This window comes from Coenobita brevimanus, chromosome 79 (assembly GCF_032717465.1).
Source record: "Coenobita brevimanus isolate Jiangsu-jjx chromosome 79, ASM3271746v2, whole genome shotgun sequence".
Lineage (NCBI taxonomy): Eukaryota > Metazoa > Arthropoda > Malacostraca > Decapoda > Coenobitidae > Coenobita > Coenobita brevimanus.
In genome coordinates, this window is record NC_137032.1 from 16,579,798 (window position 1) to 16,588,803 (window position 9,006).

Genomic DNA, 9,006 nt, shown 5'->3' on the forward strand with positions numbered 1-9,006 from the left:
CACCAAAACAGACACTTACCCTCTCCCTCGCGTGGAAGATTGCATAGACAAGATCGGAAAGGCTAGGTACATAAGTAAGTTTGATTTGTTAAAGGGATACTGGCAAGTTCCTATGACTGAACGTGCTAGGGAGATCTCATGTTTTGTAACACTAGGAAAGGCTTTTGCATGTTCTGCAATGCCGTATGGTATGAAGAATGCACCAGCCACATTTCAGAAGCTCATGAATGTTGTAACAGAGGGTTTGGCAGGGTGTGTTGTTTATATTGATGATGTATTAATCTTCAGTGACAACTAGAAAGATCACCTATGCCATGTCAGTAAATTTCTTGAGCGTTTGGTTCATGCTAATCTTGTAGCTAATTTATCAAAGTGTGAGTTTGGTCAAGCTAAAGTTCAGTACCTTGGGTATGTAATTGGTGATGGACATGTTGCACCACCAGGAGCTAAGGTCCAGGTTATAAGTGATCTTCCCAGACCTAACAGTAGGAAAGAGCTACAAAGATTTTTGGGAATGGTAGGTTATTACAGGAGATTTGTTCTTAACTTTTCTATTCTTGTATCACCACTTACAGACCTACTGAAAAAGGGAGTTAAATTTGTCTGGACCGATAACTGTGAATCCTCTTTCAGCAGACTTAAAGCTATTCTATTAAGTCAGCTAGTGCTCGCAACTCCAAATTTTGCTAAGCCTTTTAAGATGGCTGTTGATGCAAGTGATACAGGAGCTGGGGCTGTTTTGATGCAAGAGGATGATCAGGGTATTGAACATCCTGTATCTTATTACAGTAAGAAGTTCACTCCACCTCAAAAGAACTACTCAACTATTGAGAAAGAGCTTTTGGCCTTGATTTTGGGTTTACAGCATTTTTCATTTTATTTGTGTTCTGGTTTTGACCCCATAGTCATTTATACCGATCATAACCCACTGAAATTCCTTAGTATGTTTAAAGATAAAAATCAGAGAATGACAAGATGGAGTCTACTTCTTCAGGAGTATTCATTAGACATACAACATGTCAAGGGGAAAGAAAATGTTATTGCAGATTGCTTATCTAGACTTTAGACAGATTGTTTTAGAGTAATAAGAAATTTCCTTTGTAAATTTCTTTTTCTTTGTGGGGAGGTGTTACATAGCCTATGATTTCATCATCCTTTGTGTAATTTTAACGCACAGTATGCTGCATGTTTGATCACGAGCGTGTTCTGCCTCAGTCCCCCCCTTCTACCGTTATAGTAGAGTAAGTAGTCCTGTCTGTTGTTCAGAACGGGATTGTCAACTCTTTGTCCCCATGGCTTCATTTGCGCGTCCTTCTTACAAGTTGTATCAAGCTCTGCTGGCCCCTATATAATGAGCTCAGTCTCTGCATCATTGCCACTTAGATCTGCTCCTCATTTTGTTCACATCTCTGTCCTCCCCTGTACAGTTATTATTGTGAGTTTCTCAGGAAGTCTCCAACCATCTAGCAGCTGTGTGAAATTTGAGTATAACTGTTATTGCATTTTTTTTATACTGTGTAGCATAAGGTTAATTCTTAGGCCTAGTAAAGTTTTTTTGTAATTTACGTAAGGTTCTTATTGTCAGCCATCATTAATAATAGTTTGTATCTGTAATAGTTTATCTTGCATTAACTGAGCATTACCCAGTGTATTTTCATTTTATCAGGGCTGACTTAGATAAATTTACTCTTGCTAATTTCGTGTTAATAGAGGCTATTGCAGTTAACCATATATTTAACCTGTTTTTTGCCATTACATTATCCTTATGAGTCCTGAATATTTTGTTGTTAGTTTGAGCATTAAACTTTAACTTGTAATTTTACCTCAACTCTTTGTTTTGAACCTGGAACTTTACGGGACAGTAGTGATTTTTAGTATTCTCACTTAAAGTGTGCATTATCTTTCTCTGTTCCGTCACAATCTATATATATATATATATATATATATATATATATATATATATATATATATATATATATGTGTGTGTGTGTGTGTGTGTGTGTGTGTGTGTGTGTGTCCAACTCTGAACATAGGCATCACAGCCTGCTCTTAAGGCCCAGTAGTCCTTCTACATACCATACACCTTTACATGTCACCACTTCAGCACGAACACCCACCGTCCATATTGAATATATGCTAGGGTTGTCCATACACGACTGGTATATTGGTACTATCGGGGGTATTTTGACATGTCGGCGGGTCCTCTGGTAGATCAGTAAAGTCTGGTTTTATGAAATTCAGATCCTTAAACTGTTCCCTGCCCCAGCATGGATTTAAACATGGGTTCGGTAGGACTGCAGGCCACCTCTCTACCGACTGAGCCACCGCCTGCCCCATTTCAAGGCAATGTGTATATAACCTATCAGGAGGCATCAACAAAAGGACACTGCAAGAAAATGCGTGAAAAGATAGGTGATAATGACGGAAAGAAATTCAGTTTCCCAAATAGGGCAACTGATCAGTGGAATACACAACCGAATGAAACAGTGTGTGCCAAAATTATCCATAAACTTCGGGATACGTATGCTAAAAATGGTTCAGAACACGAAACAGTACGAACCTGACTAATCCCAGTAAAGATACAACTAGGCAAGAATATATATATATATATATATATATATATATATATATATATATATATATATATATATATATATATATATATATATATATATATATATATATGCTACTGTGATTTCATGTTTCATGCTGGGCTGCGATACTGCCGGCAATTGCCAGTTTTAGTCTTACATGATAGTTTCATTAGTAGATTGAAAGTTTACGTCAAGTTCCTTTCAGTTTAAATACTGTCATTTCAAAATTAATATGCTGAAGACACCGTTTTGGACAGTCCATGTATTTGAAGAAAATTAATAAGTTAGAGCGCACTTGTCGGCCACGTGACTTGTACTGTGACATGGAAAAGCCAATGGGGGTAATGAAAGGGGCGTACTGAGCAACAGAATGGGTGGGATGACCTGCAAGTTGGTAGGTGGTGAGACTGAGGCCAATACTATGCCTTCATAATATGGATGTTGTTGAATTAGCGGTCTAAGTACGCTTAAGGTTATATAGTTACATCCTTGACTATTTAATGCATGTGGAAGGAGGGTGCAAGGAAACTGACGTGGGAAAAAAGAATTAGGTGGGATGATATGGAGTAGTGGTGGTGGGTGAGATTGTGCTATGAACGTATACGCTACATTGTGAATATTAGTCTATCTATCTATCTATTCCCAGACGCCTCAATCCCGTTTGGGGTGGCCACAAACAAATCGCCTCCAAGTCGCCCTGTCCCCCGCCATTTCACTGCCCTGCTCCCAACTCACACCCCCCTCTCTCATATACCTCTCCACCCCATCCCTCCATCTCATCCTCGGCCTCCCCCTCCCTCTTCCCCCCTCCACCTCACTTACATACACTCTCTTCGTCAGTCTTTCACCCTCCATCCTCTCCACATGGCCAAACCACCTCAGTGTGTTCCTCATAACGTTTCCTATCACATCCACATCCACACCACAACGCTCCTTTATATCCTCATTCGTCAGCCTGTCTCTCCACGTGACTCCACAGGCTCCTCTTAAATAACTCATTTCCACTGCTCTCACTCTTCACTTGTGTCCTTCCAACAATGTCCAAGCTTCACTTCCGTACGTTAGAGTTGGTATCACAATACTGTCATATAGTAACTTTTTCACTTCCATGCTCAATTCCCTGTTTCTTATCACTGCTTTCAAGGAACCAGCAACCTTTCTTCCCTGCTGTACCCTTTCAAGCACTTCACCCTCCAAACCTCCATCCTTACTCATCACACTACCCAAATACTTAAACGTACTCACATTTTCCAATTCCTCACCATCCAACCTCGCTGTACATTCACTGACTTCACCTCTCTCAAAGACCATCAGTTTACTCTTCCCTACATTCACCTTTAGGTTCCGTTTCTTACACACTCTCTCAAACTCATCCACCAAGCCTTGCAGCTCCCCTTCGTCTTCACTCAACAACACAGTATCATCTGCAAACAACAGTACAGGGAGTTTCCAAACACTATCCTCTCTCACCAGGGCCACTCCAACATCCACTACCCTACCTTGTACCTCTTTTATTACCCCATCCATGTACAGATTGAACAGCCATGGAGACATGACACATCCCTGCTTCAAACCAACTTTCAAAGAGAAAAATTCACTTAGTTCACCATCCACACGCACTGCAGCCTTCGCACCATCGTACATACTCTTCACAGCATTCAACAACTTCCCATCTACTCCATATATTCTTAACACTTTCCACAATCCTTGTCTATCCACCCTGTCATATGCATTCTCCAAATCCATGAAAGCCGCATACAACTTCTTTCCCTTCTCTAGAAACTTTTCCACTAAAGATCTAAGAATGAATATCTGATCTACACAACCTCTTCTCTTCCTAAAGCCTCCCTGTTCTTCTCCAACTAATTTCTCTGTTCTTTCTCTAACTCTGTCAATAAGTATCCTACCATACATTTTTCCTATTATACTAAGAAGACAAATGCCCCTATGATTACCACACACTTCTTTTTCCCCTTTTCCTTTGTACAAGGGAATAATTATACCTGACTTCCAATCCTCCGGGACTCTACCTTCCTCCCAGGCCAATCTGCACATCTTCCACATCCATTCTACTACTATCTCTCCCCCATGCTTCAGCATTTCACCACACACTCCATCAATTCCTGGGGCTTTCCCCGATTTAACTTTCTTCATTGCTTCCACAACTTCTATCCTACTGATTTCTTCCTGTCTTCTCACCTCCCTCCTTCTCCCAGCCATTCCCCAGCCACTTATACTCGCATTACTTCCATCCTCTACGTTCAACAATTCCTTAACCCTTACACCGCGGGCATGTTTCCCAATGTTTTTCGTCTCCAGCGGGGTTATTCGGGCTCCGACAGACTTTCAAAAAATATTTGCCAAAAATCAGTTATTAGCCCTAGAATATTAAAATTAAATATGCTTATGGCACATAACTTCAGCTTTCTCCTGGGATGTTTGTTGAGCCTTCGTCGATTACCGTAGGACTTGTGGAGACCTCTGAAGTTGGGTAACGAAGTCTCCACTTTACACTTCCCGACAACCCGTAATATGATTACCACAGCCAGATATTAACACTATAAATACTACTCTATGATTATCAAGTAGTTTGGGATCCATACTCCAAATAAAAACCACTGTGAAAGCAATGAAAATTACGAGCGCGTATGACCTTCCCACTTGCGCTAGTTCGCTGTTGGTATTCTGTCATTTATTATTCATAAAACCCCTCACACTTTATATTTCTATTACTATATAACACTTATATATATCTACAGTCTTTATCCATAGGTTTCCTTCAGTAGTATTAGTTTATTGTCACTGTAGGGATTCAATTTCTTTCAGTAAAATACGTAACATTCACACTCTCGTCCTGTATACTAGCACTGAGAGTGAAGATCACTTTCACCTTCACTCTCATAACTCATAGTATTCAGACATGCTAGAGTGAAACTTTCACTTTCATTACTCCTAGCGTATATACTCGTATTCTTATAATACTACTCATTTACATTTCTATTTACGTTCTCTATTTTATTTACGTTATTTACATTTCTATTTTATTTACACTGTGTTATGGACTGTCACTTGAAGTAACTTATAAAACTATTTTCCACTGTTCACGTATATTTACATTTATTTACTTTCACTTGCTGTTTACACATTATTTACACATTATTTACAATTCCACTTGCACTGTTTTACTCAATAGAAAGATCGTAGTCACTCTTTTATCAATTGTCAGCCCTTTACCTCTTTCCACACGAGGTTTAGTAGGGGGTAAAGGTCACAGGGCCCTTTGCATTGGGGTGAAAAGTCCCTGAAGTCAGCAAGAGCAAACAGACGTACCTCCACATTGGAAGATGAGAGTGAGCTGATAAGGGTGGGCCAGGGTGGTGGCCTACCTAGGGAAATGCATTACTACCAATGTTAGCCTCTTGACAGCAGCTAATATATAGCAGTGAAATGATTGGCAGGAAATCTAGACAATACATAATAAATTAGGTAGTTCCAGGTGAATGTAAATATCACTTAGGCTTCTCCCTTCCCTCTTTATATGTATATTTATTACGAAAATAGATTATACGGCATATTTCAAGGGGAAATAAACAGCGAAAATTAGCGAACCAGTGCACGTGAGGTGTTGTCAGGTGATAATTAGCCAATTCTAGGTGTATGGCACTCTCACTTACCTTATTTCTTTCTTGTATATATTATTTGGTATAAGAATAGGGCATAGGGCTTATTTCAATGGATGAAATCAGTGAAAAATTCCAGGGAAGATTTACTTAGCATAGCACAGCTGGGCAGGTGAGAGGATAGGGTAATGGAAGGGGGGTAGGGAGGGGAGTCAAGAATGGGGAGAAATGGCTAAATTGTCAACAATGGATGGGAGTACAGATGAGATTAGGAGTGCTGACTAATGTTGGACATTGGCAGTACTGATAGATGATACAAGCCACCACTTGGAAGCCCGGGTGAATTCAAAATAACACAGAATCACAAAAGCGACGCCCCGTGATATGATCCCTTGCTCCCAAGCGTCACGAAAGTGCTGCCCCGCAGTTAAGGGGTTAAAGTGTTCATTAACGGTTCATGGGTAGTGAGGAATTATTAAAAAGTTGCTTTCATCACATAACAACAAGATTTATATAATTTTCCGTTGCTTATTGTAAATGAATTACAACGCAGATAATACTGAAACTTACTGCACCACGTATGATTTTTTATTTTATTACTAGCTGTCAATAAAATTACCGTAAAATAAAAGTGTAACCCAGTTCCACAATATGTTCCTTCGTTGTGTTAGAATTAAGTCTAGACTAAATTAATGCAGAGGAATCAAGGGTAGGTGAGGGACTGACGCTTCTGGTAGCATTTAGCTCAACCTCCCATTGGAATTGAACACTTTAACCGTACGGCAGGGCCCTATTCAAGTACTCTGCAGCTAATCTCCAAAGTATATCAGCCTGTTTAATTATAAATTTATTTTTCATTTAGTCCAATGGATCCCCTACAGTAAAATTCTACAGAAATGAATAACAATAAAAGTTCTTCAGAAAAGTCATTTTATTAAATGGGTATCGAAATTATATATCAAGTTCCAGTGGCATTTAGAACGGTGCAGGATGATTGCAGTACACAATGGAATCACGACATATTGGTAAAGGGAATGGGCAGGAAGAGCCTTCACTATGCTTTCCTGTATCCCTACAGCGACTCATGGTTTTCTCATCCTTCCCTCTGCTCAGTGTCTTAAACGCACAAAGACATGCAAGCGCACATGCACACGCAGATGCACATGCCGGTACATACACACATGAACACAAATAGTGGCCTTATTGTGTAAACATTTGTAAGCTGGTAATTGTTCCGTCGAACTAGATAACATAACCTATATGACAATGCCAACTAGAAATATTTTTTATATATACTTTCAGTTGAGGCACCTTGGTGCGAGAAGGGGCGGATCCGCCATCCGGACTGAAACCGAGATTCATATTGCAACAGCCACCTCTGTGAATGAATGAATGAAAATATAAAAATGTGACATGGCGGCGCAACAGCAGAGGTCATATGCCGCCGAACACAAACATTAAAAGGAAGTCAAAATATAAATGAATAAATAAATAAATAAAATGATGCATAAAACAAAGCTACAAAATCAAAGAAACAACCAAAACTAAAACGTGGTGGAAAGATTGAGGTTAAACAAGAACAGTATAAAACATTCATTCATTCATTCATTGCCAGACGCCATGCATCCCACACGGGGTGGCCAAGGGCTTAGAGTTAATTGTTTTACAGGGAGGGGCACTAATCCTCCACCAACCCCACTTGACACGTGGGGATGCCAACAGCATCTGGTGTTCCCAGGCGGTCACCCATCCAAGTACTAACCAGACCCAACGTTGCTTAACTTCGCTGATCGGACGGGAAGCGGTGTACTCAACGTGGTATGGCCGTTGGCAAACTAAAATATGGTAAAGTCCTACAGTTTGTGGAGAAGGCCGGAACTTAACACAAAGGAGAAGGTGCCTCCTCCCATAGCACAAGCCTCTTCCCCAAGTACCTAAGAGAGAAGATAAGGTCCGTTGTTGGCTCGGCACCCGGAAAGGTACTGCCGACGAAGGTCCTCAAGACTTGGGCATTCCAAAAGAAGATGCTGCACAGTCAAAGGAACCAGACAGTCATCACAATAGGGAGGGGGCGCCTTCTCCATTAAAAAACCATGAGTCAGCCTAGTGTGGCCAATCCGGAGATGGGCCAAAGCTGTTTCCCACTGTCGGGATAGTCCCACATACCCTCCATCGTCTGACAAATGCTGTGGAGTTTGTTCGCCCCTACTGCATCTCACCTTCTCTGCCAACAGAGACGGACAGCTTCTATAGTGCTTGTACATAAATCCTCAGATGGGACACGGTAATGGGGAGAGGAAGGGCGAGAGGCACCGGGTCTCGCCACAGAGTCAGCACGCTCATTGCCTACGACCCCCACATGAGCAGGGACCCAACACATCTGTACAGAAAATCCGCGTCTGTGTAATAAGAAGAGCCACTCCAAGATAGACAGGACTAGAGGGTGTGATGAGACGCCACAAGACAAAGCTTGCAAGGCACTGGCTGAGTCACTAAAAATGGTGAAAGAAGCAGGGGGGAAACTAAAATCAACTCAACTGCAACTAAAATAGCTGTAAGTTCAGCAGTAAAAACAGAGGTGGAAGGAGGAAGACTCCCATCACAGCTAAAATCATGGAAAACTACACCAAAGCCTGTCCCAGTGAGGGACTTGGAACCGTCAGTATATACAGGGATCGAGTCACTGTGGGCAGAGGCGTGTTCTAAAAAATAAGACAGAGGTACCTGTGTGGAAAGAGAGGCCTTCCTCTCAGGGAAGCAATCACATGGCCGTACTTCTGGGGGGAGCCAGG

At 41.1% G+C, this 9,006-nt stretch overlaps 1 non-coding gene across 1 annotated transcript; it reads right to left on the reverse strand.

Annotated features, from left to right (window-relative positions):
- Positions 1-7,927: 7,927 nt before the first annotated feature.
- Positions 7,928-8,046, reverse strand: LOC145409131 (5S ribosomal RNA). The gene has a single exon (XR_013899054.1). It is a non-coding gene; the product is annotated as a 5S ribosomal RNA (ribosomal RNA).
- Between the last annotated feature and the right edge of the window lie 960 nt (positions 8,047-9,006).